The sequence below is a fragment of the Miscanthus floridulus genome, chromosome 13 (assembly GCF_019320115.1).
Source record: "Miscanthus floridulus cultivar M001 chromosome 13, ASM1932011v1, whole genome shotgun sequence".
Taxonomy (NCBI): domain Eukaryota; kingdom Viridiplantae; phylum Streptophyta; class Magnoliopsida; order Poales; family Poaceae; genus Miscanthus; species Miscanthus floridulus.
In genome coordinates, this window is record NC_089592.1 from 58,516,109 (window position 1) to 58,533,274 (window position 17,166).

The window sequence follows — 17,166 nt, forward strand, 5'->3', positions numbered from 1 at the left end:
GAGCCACGGCTACGTGCCCGGTTATGAAGTCCACGAGTTGGAGGAGATGGAAACGGTGGTGGCTCCCCTTTCATAGGACCTAGAGGATAGGATAGAAGGCATAGTTCTCCCCCAGAGGGGCTAGTTAGTTAAATAGGTCGGGCGGTCATTTTTGTAATAAGCGGACAAGTTCCATCCCTTTTGTTTCGTTTGAACAAGTCTGTTCTTTCGTTTCGTTTGAACAAATTTGTTCTTTCTCATTTTTATGTGTAAAAAAGGGTTAATGCATTCCGACCCTTCTTGTTGTTAAGACCGTAGAGCTTGAGGTGTGGGCAGGAAACTTTTGTCACGCTGGTAAGAGTGCCGTAGCTGCTGGGGCATAGGTTTCTTGTAGTCCGGCCAGTTTCACTCAGCGTTTGTTTTCGCAAACCTTGCCTCTAGGTTTTTAATCATGAGAAAGGGTCGGGCATGGTGATTGTTTCAGAAAGGGTATATGTATCCTTATTAGCCCCCGAGTGAGACCCAGCCCCTTGCTATTGCTAGATTCGGGTTTCACTAAAGATCGAGGGGACGATAGCAAAAACTAGTAGGAGAAAGCGTCTCTTGTTTTAGAAACGTTATTCTTAGTTTTCATACGTACCCCCTCCCTAGGATCCGAGCCATCGTTCTACGACCATGCATCCGGTCTCCTTGCGAGTCCAACTTTCCTCGAGCCCCCACATGTAGTGGGGGTCCGGTCGAGGATTGGCTCATCTTTGTGATCGTCACCCCATCCATGGCTTCTGCAACCGGAGGGGTTGAGCTAACATCACTTGCCTCGATGGCTCGAGTGTTGCACTCAATGAGCTCGCTAATGGGCATGTCCGAGTGGAATCTAGATACGTCATTCGTAATGGGGTCGGCATAGCCCTCAAGTGGCATTCCACTGCTCCTTAACCTGCCTCCCGGTAGATGCTCGAGTCATTCTGGAGACCAATTCAGGTGGCCCGCTGTCCTCTCCTCGATGGAGATTCTGTGGGCATGTCTCAAGGTTAGGATCGAATGAGAAGGTCAAGATGACCCTGTCTGCTTCTAAGTAGGTTGGGCGAAGGCCGCTGGGGCTCATCTCCATTTTCTCCCTTAGCTCTGTTTGATGTGAGGTAGCCTTGAGCCCTTCATGGGCCGGCCTTTGAACCCCGGTTGGTTGTCGCTCATGTTGACGCGAGGCGGCCTCGAGCCCTTTGTGGGCCGACCTTCGAACCCCGATCGATTGTCGCTCATGTTGAATGAGACGACTATCGCTTCGTGTCACAACGCGAAGCGTCGTGATGCAATAATTGCATATGCGATGCTTGGATGTATGAGAATGGATGAATGAATGCTCATGCATTGGAAAAGTAAAGTGGGGGTTGGTAAAGTTTAGGGAGCTCTTTTCGGCTATGTCTGAGTGGAATCCGGGTCCATCGTTCGTGATGGAGTCAGCATAACCCGCATGGGGCATTCTATTGCTCCTTACCCATCTCTCGGCAGCGGCCCGAGCCATTCGATCAACTTGGGTGACCCGTTGGCCTCTCCTCAATAGAGATTCCACCGGTGGGCCCCTCCAAACCCTTCCTAGGATGGTGGAGGCTAAAGCTCAGGGTGCGGGCAAAAAAAACTCTAATCATGCTGGTGAGCAAAAACGTCGTAGCGGCTGGGGCGTAGGTTTCTTGCGGTTCGACCAGTTTCACTCAGCGTTTGTTTCCGCAAACCTTGCCTTTATGTTTTGTAACATGACTAGGTAGCATGTTCGTGCGTTGCTACAGGATAGCTAACAATTTATACTAAAAACACACGGATCGGACGATAAGATAACAATACTATAAAAATTAAATATCAATGTTAAAGTTACAGTTAATCCAAAAAGCAAAGTTTGTGAAATTAATAGTCACGGAGAGCGCGGCGTCATAGGCTTACAAACTCTACTTTATAGATGTTTCCGTGATGCGCCTAAGATAATGTTTTATATCAGCAAGAAGAAATCTTCGATATCCATTTCTTTCGTGCGCCAATAAATCCACGAATAAGTTTCGCCGCATCTTCATACCATCCTGTACACAGGCTCGAGTATATATGTCAATATTAGTGCCTGTCGCATGGGTAATACTACGTCTCTTGAAAAATCTTCCACAAAAACTTAAAACAAAGTGTTATACTTACCGTATAAATATGTGTGGCTTTTGGTCTATTCTATGTAGACATATACTGCAGATTAAGATATCCACTTAAGTGTCTGTGGCAAGATTCACGATCAGTGATATATAGAACTCGGAGTACTCATGCCTAATCCTACAGCCATTGCTACAAAAGATAGTGTAGCCGCCGGTCCATCCTTCCATCACACCACAGCCGCTGCCCTTGCAACCTACCTCCGGCGGCGGCAATCAACTATATATAGGTCACAGAACCGTTACTTAGTTGCAGGGCTGAATGGATTTAGTAACTGCATGAGAAAAATGTTTTTCAGCTAATGCACCAGTATACAAAATTTGGAACTGTTACATAGGTAGGTTTGCTCTAGACAAATATACTGAATTGTTAAAAAATCATATAGGTCAATCTTATTTTGCATTCAGTGCATTAGGTACTGATCGGTTTTAGAAACCAGTTTCTAAGTTGGGCTGACTGGGTATGGTAATGTTGGGTTCATAAACCTAGGGTCTCTCGTAGACCGGCTTCCCCGTAAAGGCTCGGCCCAAGCAGACAGCGCGCAACTCATGGGCCAGCCCAAGAGTCTAAAACAATAGGCCATAAGGGTGGTCTAGTCACCAATCGGAAGGTCTGGCCAAGGAGGAACAACGCCCGCTTGTCGACTCTGGCCCACCTCTCCGACTGGAGCGCTCACTTCGGTCTCCAGCCGCCTCTCGACGGTCTCTCCGACCAGAAGGCCTGGCAAAGCACTACCTCCGACTCCAACCCCATGTCTCTGACCGGGGTATGCAAAGACCCTACTCATTGCTCTTCTCCGACTAGCGCAACCAAAGCTGACTGGGACCAACCGTCCAGGAACGCCTGCCCGGAAAGGACCAGGGAATGAACAGAGAAAGCAAGGCAAGGCGCTCAAGTCAAACCATGATACCAGGGACCGTACCCTATCACCTGGAGGAACAGTACTCTACAACCCCCCTGACACAAACAGTATTGTAGGCGCCGACATTTTCCTCTATAGTATTGTGGGCACCGTTAACTCCCATACGGTAAGACCCCCCACATGCCTCTGGGCATCGACAGTGTTGTGGGCATCGGGATTTACCGTACCAAGTGAACATGGTGAAACTCCTCACATGCCTCTGGGCATCAACAATATATGCAGGTGCCGACATCTGCCATACCCGAAACAAGACGACATAACCTCCCACATACAAACGACATCCAACAGTGTGGTCGGTGCCTACCATCCTCCTGTACCCACCAGCATGGGAAACAAGACTTAGAAGCATACAAACTCTCTCCCTCTCACTTGTAAGGCCATCCCCTTCATCTATAAAATGGGATGTGCTCTCTCCCAAGATTCAAGTTGATTCAAGTTCACTAGCTCACAACCACAGAACCGCCAGGTTCGGACCTCAAGCACACACTTGAACACTTAGCTCATAGAGGAGCTCCTGTCACACTCGACCCTTCTGACCGGAGCCGGCCGGCCCTCTTGTGCACCCCATCTTTCTCCTTCTCGTTTGTAACCCCACTGCAAACTTCGAGAACCTGGGCTTAGGAATAAAGTCACCAACCGACTCAAACTGGACATAGGGCACGTTGCCTGAACCAGTATAAACCCTATGTCATTGAGTGCTAGGCCACCTCCTATCACAACGTATGATGAGACTACAAATATTTACTTGTTGGTCACTTTCTGCACCGACAGTTGGCGCCGTCCGTGGGGAAGACGCTACATGTTCAACACTTTTTGGTCATCGGATGGCCCACTTTTACGCCACCCTCGCCGTGGCGGGCTCAGGCGATACGATTCACTTCGGCTCACTCAAGTTTCCTGCTCTCCCATCGGTTAGGATGCGGGTTCCACCCGTCTTCGAGCCATCCCAGGCCTTCCTCTTTGGAAGCCTGGACTTCATCGCCGACCGGCTCGGCGTACTACACCTCCGTGAGGAGGCACTCGTTCCGGCACCTGTCGGAGGGGTGCCCTCCATCGACTCCGGGATGCATGACTTCAACAACGTGGCATCTGTGCTTCATTCTAAGCAAACTCTCTGCTCAAACCCCGCTGTAAGTAATATACATACTGTTATTTACTCTTTATCTACTATCTCATGCCAATCATCTAGAGGGACCATACTGTCCATGCCACGAACATCATACGTTCGGTTCCCCTATGGCCTCACATCCCCTGCGGATGCGTATGCTCAGGGGCTCCAAAGGATGCTGGCGCCATCCCCCTCACATCTGAACTCGTGGGAATGGCGAGCTACGCTCCTGCCACTCTCCACGAACTCCCAGATGACGAGGGTGAGAGCGACGGCTCCAGCATCGGTGACGTGGCACCTCACCACCATCCGTCCTAAGAGTGTGCTATGGCAGACGCTTCGGGACAGCCTCTGGTGGTTGTGGAATCTATGCAGACTCACACCCCTCTAGACCAGCGTGTGGGGGCCCTCACATCTGCACAAGCGCACATTGAGGAATTACGACAATGGTGGTAGAACCAGCCGCCGCCTGCGCTGGCGCATTTGGTGTAGCACGTTGCACCCCATGTGCATGGCCCGTTGGGTGGCGCCCGTGGTCGCGCCCGTCAAGTCCAACATGATATCATGAACGAGGGGAATGATCTCCCACAATTCGCTCAGGCTGGCCAGAACATCGCTGCTACGGCAATGCTTCTACGTGGCATTCCTGAGCCCATTGACCCCTAGGAGCGGGTAGTCTACCAGAACCTCCAGGTTCTAGTAGAAGACGTCGCTATTCAATAGGCAAAAAGCTCTGCATCAGGACTCCGACACACGCCCTGTCTCCCCACTAGGGAATGGGGACGTGCCAGATGGATCGCTTCATGCACTTGCTGCTACAGCACCAGGCATAGCTCGAGGGGCGGCAACCGCGCCACGGTCTGACTTGGTGCCTGCTCCACACCAACCGCCCATGAGCGACCCGGTTCGCACTAGGATGCTCGCAGCATCGTCAGCAACCGGCATCGGGCCCAGCACGATGATGATGTCCACCAGGCGACAGCAAGAGTAGGTGACACGGATCCCAGCCAAACCATCGAGGGGAGCAGTGAAACGTGCCCTAGGCATGGTCACGAACCGGACGACCGGAGTCCCAGCCCTAAGGGTCTGGGGCCATGGGCCTTTGACTGGCGTATCTGGAGGGTGCCATTCCCACAGCGCTTCCGACCACCCACCAACATCACCAAGTACACCAGGGAGACAAACCCTGGTATTTGGCTCGAAGATTTTTGGCTCACCTGCCGAGCCGGAGGGGTGGATGATGACTATTTCATCATTCAATATCTCCCCATCTATGTGGGGGAACATGTTTAGGCATGGCTTCAATTCCTCCCACACGATAGCATCCGCGACTAGGCGGACCTCAAGAGGGTCTTCATCGGGAATTTCCAGGGGATGCATGTCCACCCTGGGAACTCCTGGGACCTCAAGAGTTGCTAGCAGGAGCCCAGCGTATCCCTGCGAGACTGCATGCACAGGTTCTCCCAACGATGCAACTCCCTCCCTGATGTCATCGACATGGATGTCATCAGCGCGTTCCTCTTCGGGATGACCTATGAGTCCCTAATCCACAAGCTTGGATGCCTGAAGCCCCGTACCACCCGCGACCTACTCGACGTCGCCACTAACCATGCCTCCAGCGAGGAAGCGGTTGGAGCGGTCTTCAACGGAGGCCGGGACAAAAGCAAGGCCAAGCACACGGACCTAGACAAGGGCCCCTCCACACAGAGGGGCAAGAAGAACAAAAAGGACTAGCGCCGATTGGACAACACCGCGTTGGTTGCCGCAACTGATCGCATGGGCAAGTAGCCCCAATAGGGCCTGCTTGACTACTTCAACAAACTCATGGATAGCCCGTGCACCAACCACGCCTACCCTGTCAAACACCTCTACAAGGACTACGAGCTCCTCAAACATTTCCTACGATAGGCCGGTAGGCCAAAAGAAGGGGATGACAAAGAGGCGATAGCCAAGAAAGGAGGCACAGCGGGCAAGGACAGAGACGGTTTCCCCAATGCTGATGAATGCATCATGATATTTGGTGGATCTGATGTCATCTGATATAGGGAGGCATGTGCCACCGAGACGGCTGTCCCCTCCTTCCTCAGCTGGTCGGAATCTCCGATCACCTTTGATCAGAGGGACCATCCCTCCCACGTCGCGAGACTAGGATGCTACCCACTCGTCGTTGATCCCATCGTCTGTAAGAAGCGCCTCACCAAGGTGCTGATGGATGGAGGCAGCGGCCTCAACATCCTCTACGTCAACACCCTCGACGCCATGCGCATCCCCCAATTAGAGCTCCGCCTAGCAGGCTCTCCCTTCCACAGAGTGATCCTAGGAGCATAGGCATACCCACTCGAGCAGATTGACCTGCCCATCATGTTCGGCAGCCGAGCCAACTTTCGCTCAGAGGTTCTCACCGTCGAAGTGGTGGACTTTCTAGGATCCTACCATGCCATCTTGGGGCGGCCATGCTACGCCAAATTCATGGCAATCCCCAACTACACCTACCTCAAGCTGAAGATGCCAGGACCAAACGGCGTCATCACCATGAGCAGCGCCTTCTCGCATGCCTTCATGTGCGACCGCGAGCACTACGAGTTCGCCACTGTGGTCGTCAACTCGTCTGAGCTCCCATGGCTCAGGGAATCATCGATCCCAGTAGTCCCAGACTGCAACAAACCAACCTCCTCGATGGCCTTCCAACTGCTCGAGGAAACCAAGGCGGTGGGAATCGACCCCACCGACCCAACCAAGATGGTTCGGATCAGGACCTAGCTCCCAACCAAATAGGAACGTGAGCTCATCGACTTCCTATGCGACAACTGCGATGTCTTTGCATGGTAGCCTTCTGACATGCTGGGCATACCATGGGGGGTCGCCGAGCACGCACTGTGCCTCATCCCGGGCTTGAAGCCCACCAAGTAGCACCTACGTCGCTTCGACGACAAGAGGCGCAGGGCCATAGGCAAAGAGATCACCAAACTCCTGGCAGCTGAATTCATCAGAGAGGTATTCCACTCTGACTGGCTTGCCAATCTCGTTCTTGTTAAAAAGAAGACCGAGAAGTGGAGAATGTGCATTGACTATACTTGCCTCAATAAGGCATGTCGAAGGATCACTTTCCTTTGCCGCGCATAGACCAGATAGTCGACTCCACCTTGGGTTGTGAGATCCTCTCCTTTCTGGATGCCTACTCAGGCTATCACCAGATCACGATGAAAGAGTCTGATCAGCTCGCAACCTCATTCATCACCCCGTATGGTTCATACTGCTATGTAACCATGCCATTCGGCTTGAAGAACACTGGCGCCACCTACCAAAGGTGCATGCAGCAATGCTTCGCTGACCAAATCAACCCGCTCAATTAGCCTGACCAAACCGAGCGGCCAAGACCAACGATCGTCGTCTATGTTGATGACATAGTGGTCAAAATAGCTCAAGCCTGTGACCTGATTGCGAACTTGGCCACAACGTTCACGAACCTCTAAAGGTTCAACATCAGGCTAAATCCCAAAAAATGTGTTTTCAGGGTTCCAAAGGGGAAGCTGCTAGGATACATTGTGTCCAAGCACGGCATCGAGGCCAACCCTAAAAAAATCACAGCCATCTCCAACATGGGTCCCATATGCAACGTCAAGGGCATGCAAAGGCTCACCGACTGTCTGGCTGCCCTAAGTCAATTCATCTCCTGGCTCGGCGAATGGGGGATGCCACTCTACAAGCTCCTCAAAAATACGGATACTTTCGTCTGGACTGAGGAAGCCCAGCAGGCCTTAGAGAGCCTCAAAGCGTCCCTGATGTCAGCCCCGATCCTCATCGCTCCCGAACAAGGAGAACCCCTTCTCCTCTACATCACAGCCAGCAACCATGTGGTAAGCGCCACGCTGGTCGTTGAAAGGGAGGAGCCAGGACACCAACTTAAGGTCCAGCGGCCCATATACTTCATCGGCGAAGTACTCATCGACCCAAAGGTCCGGTACCCCTAGGTGCAGAAACTCCTATACGCCATGCTGATGGCGACCCAGAAGCTCCTGCACTACTTCACCGACCACAAAGTCACTGTTGTCACTTCATACCCACTCGGGGACATCATCCGCAATCGTGATGCCATAGGATGGATCTCTAAGTGGGCACTCAAACTCATGGGCCACAACATGAGGTACATCCCCCATACCATCATTAAATCTTAGGCTCTCATGGATTTTGTTGCTGAATGGATAGAGGTACAGCTACCGACCCCGGATGTCACCCACGAGTACTGGACAATGTACTTCGATGGGTCTGTAATGGCGCCCAGCTCGGGGGCTAGAGTGGTTCTGATCTCCTCGGACGGGAGTAGGCTCCGCTATGCCATCTGCCTCCACTTTTCAGCCTCCAACAACACCATGGAGTACGAGGCCCTCAATGGACTACGCATCACCATCGAGCTCGGTGCTACGCGACTCTACGTTCGCGGCGACTCGGAGCTGGTCGTTGATCAGGTCATGAAGGAGTCCTCCTGCAAAAGCCCCCTCATGGCAGCATACTACCAAGAGGTGTGCAAGCTCAAGGACAAATTCCAAGGGATCGAGCTACATCATGTCCCTCGAAGGGACAACGATGCCACTGATTTTCTTGCAAAATTGGCTGCTAGGAGGGATCCATCCCCAAGCGGGATCTTCATCAATGATGTCCATGAGCCATCTGCCCGCATCCTGGAAGGTCTGATCCAGACACACCCCGATGCCTAGCCAGCGCTCGGGGGCTCTGACACCGACGCCAAGCCAGCACCTAGGGGCTTTGACCCCAATGCCAAGCCGGCGCCCGGGGGCTCCGATCCTACTACCTCCATGACAATATGACCCATAAACGTCGCTATATTGGCACTCAATCAAACCGATTGGCAAGCGCCGCTACTCGTCTACCTCCTCGAGGAGGTTGTCTCGCCCAAAAGGACTGAAGCCCGACGGATCGCTCGACGCGCCAAGACCTTCGTCGTGCTCGGTGACGAGCTCTACAAATGGAGTCCATCAGAAGTGCTCATGAAGTGCATCCCCACCAACTAGGGGAAGTAGCTCCTCCTCGAGGTCCATGCCAGGATTTGCGGACATCACGCGGCCCCCAAGGTCGCTGGTCGGAAAAGCCTTTTGCCAAGGTTTTTACTGGCCCACCACGCTATGAGATGTAAAGGAGGTCATCCGCAGGTGTGAAGGATGCCAGTTCTATGCTCGGCAAACCCATTTTCTAGCATAGGAGCTTCGAACCATCCCCATCACCTGGCCATTCATGGTCTAGGGCCTCGACATGGTGGGGCCCCTCAAAAAGGGCCTAGGCGGCTTCACTCACCTACTCGTAGCAATCGACAAGTTCACCAAGTGGATAGAGACCAAGCCCATTACCAACATTCGCTCGGAGGAGGCAGTTAAATTCTTCCTCGACATCATCTACCGGTTCGACGTTCCTAATTGTATCATCACTGACCATGGGACTAACTTTACCGGAAAGAAGTTCCTAGACTTCAGCAATGTATACGACATCAAGATCAGCTGGGCCTCGGTCAGACATCCATGAACTAACGGTCAGGTCGAACATGACAATGGCATGGTCCTCCAAGGACTTATGTCACGCATCTTCGACCAACTCAACAAGTACGCCAGGCGATGGGTCGTAGAGGTCCCAGCGATCCTCTAGAGCCTAAGAACGACCCCAAACCAATCCACAGGGTTCACACCCTTCTTCTTGGCCTACGGAGCTGAGGCAGTGCTGCCCTCCGACCTCGACCATGGCGCCCCAAGAGTGAAGGCTTTTGACTGTGACCGAGCTGTGGAGGCTCAACAAGACGCGGTCGACCTGCTCGAAGAGGCCCACAAGACGACCATCATCCGCTCCGCTCGCTACCAACAAACCCTCCACAGGTACCACAAAAGGAATATCAGAGGGAGGATACTCGAAGTCAGTGATCTCATACTTCGGAGGACCCAATCAACGAAGGAAAAACACAAGATCTCTCCACCATGGGAAGGGCCCTATACAGTGACCGAAGTAATTCGACCAGGCACCTACCGACTAGAACATTGAATAGCTATGTCGTTTTTTCCCCTAAATTTGGTCTAACCGCTTTTTAGTCAACACTTGCCCCTGTAAAGCACCCCAGCCCGAACACTTTTAGCCCGGGTCACTCGGGGGCTCCATAAGGGTACAATCCTGAATACTACCTCTCATTTTTACTCTCTTTTTTACTGTCACATGGTAAACAACTTCGTCCCCGAATGGAAGCTCATTCCTTTTCCTTCGATTGCCCTACGTAACTTTTTTTCTTACTCCTAACTGAACGCACCCCACCACGACCTACGGTTATGAGTAGCCAAGCCCCGCAGGCCATGCCCAGACTCTTAAAAAAGGCTGCAGCCTACAGAACTAATGGGCAGGTATGAAAAAGAAAGGATAAAAACAAAAGATATGCTAGGATAAAAACAAGGAACGGATAGTGATTCTATCAAAAAACAGTACTGATGTATTCATTGATACAAAAAAACTATTCACATGGGGACTCACCCATGAACTCAACTATTACATTTTCTACTGCTACTCCAAATACTACTGCAGCCGCTCGACGACATCGCCTGAACACCAAAGGAGAAACCACGGCACACGCCACCGGACATAACCACCTCTGCTGGTGCCCACCTAGTTCTGCTCCCTCGACTTAGGCGAGCGCAACGGGTACCTCAAGGGACCCACCTAGTTCCGCTCCATTGACTTCGGCGAGCGCAATGAGTACCTCAAGGGACCCACCCGGTTCTACTCCCTTGACTTCGGCGAGCGCAACAGGTGCCTCAAGGGTGTCGCACCCATAGATGCTCAGCAGAAGAGCATGGAGCTCCTAGCCTTCTCATGTAGTCAAGGCAGCTCCTAGTCAGGGATGCTACTACCGAGGTATGGCCGCCATGGCTAGAAGAGATCTCATCAAACTTTATGAACTAGCCAACCTGTGCAGTTGCAGGCGCAGAACCCTCCACCGGCACGATCCTGAGGACCTTCCCCTCTGACAAGGCTCGCCTGGTGAAGATCCACCGGAGAAAGTCCATAGATGGCTCCATCCCGAAGAAGGCCTCACAAATGAATCCAGCACCACCCTAGGCAGCGTGTAGCTTGACATCGCGCTCTAGATCCATGAAAGGATCTATAAGTCCTCCCCCTCGCTCACCCCCTCTCTCACTTAGGAACTGCCATGGCATACAAGCACTCTAGGTGAGAAAGAAGAAGGAGGACAAATAATAGTTGGAGAACAGGCAAAGGACTACAACGGAGAGCCCTCTCCCTCCCCCTATTTAAGGAAGGAATGCAGCAGCCGAAGAGGGGCAAAATATTAGAGCAAAAAATTCTCCCCCTTCCCCCATTCAATGTGGATGGGAAATGATGGGACACACCCTGACCGATGGGATGCACGCTGGCCAACGGAACGACGTCGGGTTAGACGGAACGACGCCGGGTCAAATAGAACGCCGCTTGGTGAGACAAAACATGGCCTGGGTATGGCCCACCACTATTGCATGATCGGGCATGAAAACCGAAGCATCACCACATGCAGGTAGCTCTCTGCATCCCCAGGCAGGACTTGGAAAAACCCAAAATGGGATCTCCGCTGGGAGAGACCATCGGGCTTCCTAAGTCAATTGAATGGCTCAAAAAAACACACTGAGAGACAGGTAGGAAGCGAAGGGACGCCCGTGTAGGCCATGCCATCTCCATCACGAACGACGAGCATGGGTCCCGATCAGACGTTTCCGACTGAAGCTCTCCAAACCCCATCATTCAAGTCATCAAGGTAAACACTACCAACCCCCTCTATTTCTTTATAATCATTTCATACATCCATACACGCATTCATTCCATACGCCCGTGCCTCCTGGATGATTCGGGCCCTAAACTACCCGGGGCTCAAGAACTAAGCATCGCACGTGCAGCAAAATGCATCACAATGCTCCCTATTGCGTCACGAAGCAGCAGTTGCCTCATTCAACATGAGCAACAATAGAGCTAGGGGAGAAAAACATAGATGAGCCCTGTGCGGCCCTCGCCCAGTCTGGTAGATAGGGTCATCTCAACCTTCTCATTTGATCCTAAACCTCTTGCCAAGCCCACAGAATCTCCATCAAGGAGAGGCCGTTAGGTCACCCGGGTCGGTCTCCAGAACGACCCAGGCATCTGCCAGGTTGTAGGTAAAGGAGCAGTGGAATGTCACAAGAGGGCTATGCTGACCCCATCATGAATGACGGACCCGGATTCCACTCAATCATACCCATTAGCGAACTCACCGAGCGCGTCACTCGAGCCCGAGCGATCGGGACAAGTGACAAAACTCAGCCCCTCCGGTTGTGAGGAACCGAGGACGGGGTAATGCACACAACTCACACCGACCCCTACTAAGGCCCAATAGGGCTCGAGGGCTTAAGACACAAAAAATGCCTGGGTCTGCGACCCCAAACTCGCCCCATTTGGCTACACTCCGACTACACTCCAAACACCTAGGTCTACGACCCCGAACTCGCCGTATCTAGCTACGCTCCGAACTGCGCTCCAAACACCTGGGTCTACAACCCTGAACTCGCCCCATCCGGCTATGCTCTGACTATGCTCCAAACACTTGGGTCTATGACCCCAAACTGGCCCCATCCGGCTACACTCCAACTATGCTCCAAACACCTAGGTCTGCGACCCGAACACGCCCCATCTGGCTATGCTCTGACTGGGCTCCAGACACCTAGGTTTGTGACCCCGAACTCGCCCCATCTGGCTATGCTCCAACTACGCTCCAAAGCACCCGGGTCTATGACTCCGAACTCGCCCCATCAGGATCTATGAGCTCCGGCTCGCCTAATCCCAAACTAACTAAACTAACTGCCTCAGTTGCGCGGGCCACACCAAGGCCAGGATCCACGACTCTGACTCACCTGATCCCATGGCACGTACCGATGCCAGGATCCGCAAACTCTGTCTCGTCCAATCCCTAAAAAACTAACTGCCTCGCCCGATCCCACAGCGTGCATCGACGCCAGGATCCGTGAGCTCCGTCTCACCCGATTCCTAAAAACAACTAACCACCTCGGCTACACAATGACGCCTTGGTTAAACAACTCCATCTTGACTGAAAAACACGCGCACACACCCGCTAACAAAACACCCCCTAGACGGTTCTGCCTAAACCGCCTGGGGGCTCAGGGGCTACACCCATGGGTGCGCTCGCGCGCACCCACCGATGAAACAAAAACCTCCCCCGCTGACAACATAGAAAACCCCCTAGATAGTTCTGCCTAAACCGCCTGGGGGCTCGGGAGCTACACCCGTGGGTGCGCTCACGCGCACCCACCAATGAGACAAAAATCCCCTGGATGATTTTGCTCGAATCGCCCGGGGGCTCGGGGGCTCCTGTTGGGTTTATAAACCTAGGGTCCCTCACAGACCAGCTTCCTCGTGAAGGCTCGGCCTAAGCAGACAACGCGCAACTCATGGGCCGGCCCAAGAGTCTAAAACAATAGGCCATAAGGGCAGTCTAGTCACCAACCAGAAGGTCTGGCCGAGGAGGAACAGCGCCCGCTTGTCGACTCCAGCCCACCTCTCTGACTGGAGCGCTCACTTCGGTCTCCAGCCGCTTCCGGACGGTCTCTCCGGCCGATAGGCTTAGCAAAGCACTACCTCCGACTCCAACCCCACATCTCCGACAAGGGTATGCAAAGACCCTGCTCACTACTCTTCTCTGACTGGTGCAACCAGAGCCGACTGGGACCAACCGACCAGGGATGCCCGCCCAAAAAGGACCAGGGAGCGAAGGCAAGGCGCTCATGTCAAACCATGAAACCAGGGACCATACCCTGTCACCTGCAGTAACAGTACTCTGCAACCGCCTTGACACAAACATTATTGTAGGCGCCGACATTTTCCTCTACAGTATTATGGGCACCGTTAACTCCCATACGGTAAGGCCCCCACATGCCTCTGGGCATCGACAGTGTTGTGGGCGCCGGGATTTACCATACCAAGTGAACATGGCGAAACTCCTCACATGCCTCTGGGCATCAACAATATATGCAGGTGCAGACATCTGCCATATCAAAAACAAGACGACATAACCTCCCACATACAACCGACATCCAACAGTGTTGTGGGTACCTACCATCCTCCTATACCCACCGGTGTGGGCAACAAGACTTAGAAGCATACGAACTCTCTCCCTCTCACTTGTAAGGCCATCCCATTCATCTATAAAAGGGGATGTGCTCTCTCCCAAGATTCAAGTTGATTCAAGTTCATTCAAGGTCACTAGCTCACAACCACAGAACCGCCAGGTTTGGACCTCAAGCACATGCTTGAACACTTAGCTCATAGAGGAGCTTCCGTCGCTCTCGGCCCTTCCGACCGGAGCCGACCAGACCTCTCATGCACCCCATCTTTCTTCTTCTCGTTTGTAACCCCACTGCAAACTTCGAGCACCTAGGCTCAGGAATAAAGTCACCGACTGACTCAAACTGGACATAGGGCACGTTGCCTGAACCAGTATAAACCCTATGTCATTGAGTGCTAGGCCACCTCCGATCACAACGTATGACAAAACTACAAATATTTACTTGTTGGTCACTTTCTACAGCGACAGGTAATCTACAGAATAATATAGACCAAGCTGCTAATTCACTGCAAGTCTACGTATGGCTAACATTAACATTGATCTCATACAATAAACCCAAGTGCTTAGCTGTATGCCCTACAAGTCTGATCAAGTGATGAAGTGAATGATGATAGTTATACAATTATTTTGATGGCAGGATAGTTTCATATAGCTACTAAGCATGTAGTAATTGAAGCTGAGAGAGTACCTTATCAGAAGGACACAACTTGCTATGGGTTAATCCCTTAGAAACACAGCAAAAATTAGTAGTTAAAAGGAGTCACACATCTAGAAAGGTCAACCAGGAACCCTGTGTCAAGCGATAAACAGAAACAATCCTCTTGAGAAGCAGTGCAAAGAAATGAACACAATACTTGAATCCTGATGATAACCTTTGAAAGGGATCGAAGTTAGCAGGCATAATACATGTACACACATGTAATTAGATCAAAGTTAGGTAGGGTTTGGGTGCTCGGTTTCACACAATAGGAAGGGAAGAGAAGGGATTGGCACACCTGGTGGTGCTCCTCACAGGACGGGAGGGAGGTGGAAGTGCGGCAGGAGCGAAGGATTTGGCAGCATAGCAGGACCGACGAAGACACAAGCTAGATTGGGGGGAGGGACGTGCGGGCACCCTCCCGGCTTCTGCTGCCATGGGTCTTCGTCGCCGGTGAAGGGCCTGATGAAGATCTAGCAACGTAGATGTGGGCGAGCCAGATCAGGGACGTAGATATGGACATCGACGTGGATGCTGGTGGTCGGTGAGAACCAGGAGCTTGGAGCGATGACGTGGAGGCAATCCTCGGTGGTGGTGGCCTGGCTCCCTGGTCACGTGGGGGTCACAGGTGTTGGTGAGGGTGGTCGGTGGAGGGGTGCTACGGGGAGGATTGGAGGAGAGCGAGGAGGAGATCGCACGAGCGGGCACAGGCGACGACGGCGCAGCCAACTATGAGCTGGCGTAGGAGCCGGGCAGGCACATGCGGCGGTGGCACGATGAGGGCGACAATGGAGCGCGGTGGATGCATAGCCGTGCAGATGAATCACGGGAGTGATCCTTCCTTTTCAAATCATGGGAGCGAGGTTTGAAGCTAAATCACAGCAGCGGTTTCATTTTAGCTCTTTCCTTTTAAATATCGCAAGGGACGACCACGCGTCGGAGTGAGGATATGGGAACGCAGCAGGCAGGACGATGGACCCATGTTGGAATATCGCACCAAAAAGTGTCGACGCTTTGTTCTTTTTAGTTGTATAGGAGACTCTAACCTACCCAGGAGATGTCAGATTTCTTCTGAAAATGCATGCATTCCTCATCATTTACACATTTGTGAGATTGACTACCTTGGCACATGGCGTTGGTGACGCAGTGCCATAGCCCACAGCTTCCCCTTGTGCCATGTGAGGACGGAGGGCCGCAATCATGTGTAGGACATGCGCCTATGACTTGGGAAGCGGTGTGAGTTTGTCAGTGGCACATACACAAAGGGACTGCAAAATCAAAGTGAGAATGATGATATATGTCGATGAACAAAAATGGTAAAAGAAAATATCAGCACCATCTAGGTAACTCGGCAACCATTGTCCAATTACCTTACATGACAATTCCATACATACAAATCAATAGCTTGTATAGAAAGAACGGAATGGGGAAAGAAAATATTAAATTGGTGCAAGTAGAGGAAGGAGGAAATATAAGCTAGTCACGGAGGAAATGCCATGCCTACCGAATTAGGTATAACAACAGGCCTTACCTGCGGCACTTCTACTTTGGCTACCTTTGCTGAAGGATCTTCTTCCACACCTGAAACAAATGTTGGTAAAAGGGAAAAGTTGTAACACTCTTTCTGGAATGATACAAAATAGCAAGTTCAGCTCTTAAATTCAATTATTTCCCATGCATGCATAATTTCATTATACTTTCTATATGTGAGCATTATATGCAGCTAGAGTAGTCTAGAAACCTACAATGTGTACTGCTTTCCTAGTGATAAGGCGAACAAAACAACTGCTACTATGAAAAAAGAAACTACAGAAACGGAGCCCTTCTAAGTTCATCACAGTTTCAGCACTCTCTGGTCATCCAAAAAATGTAAGAAAACATTTTACAGCAGAAAAACCATCATACCTTCTCCATAATGAGCAGCCAATACATGTGCAGGGATTCCCTGCACTCCAAATATCTCTATCTCCTTTGACTCCCTATCAGGCTTTGCCACTATTTTACAGCAACGACAAGGACATCATTTGGTCTATTGCAACAAGGTTGATTGATAGATACAACCCAACTTTTCATGCAACACAAACTTCCCTTGATGAACTATCTATCACAAAACCTAATGCATCCTA

The 17,166-nt window shown here is 51.7% G+C and overlaps 1 long non-coding RNA gene across 1 annotated transcript; it reads right to left on the reverse strand.

Moving 5' to 3' along the window:
* Positions 1-16,133: 16,133 nt before the first annotated feature.
* On the reverse strand, positions 16,134-16,961 carry LOC136500767 (uncharacterized). Its single transcript, XR_010770104.1, has 3 exons — positions 16,946-16,961; positions 16,572-16,621; positions 16,134-16,308 (listed from the first exon to the last, which is right to left on the reverse strand). It is a non-coding gene; the product is annotated as an uncharacterized lncRNA (long non-coding RNA).
* Positions 16,962-17,166: the final 205 nt, after the last annotated feature.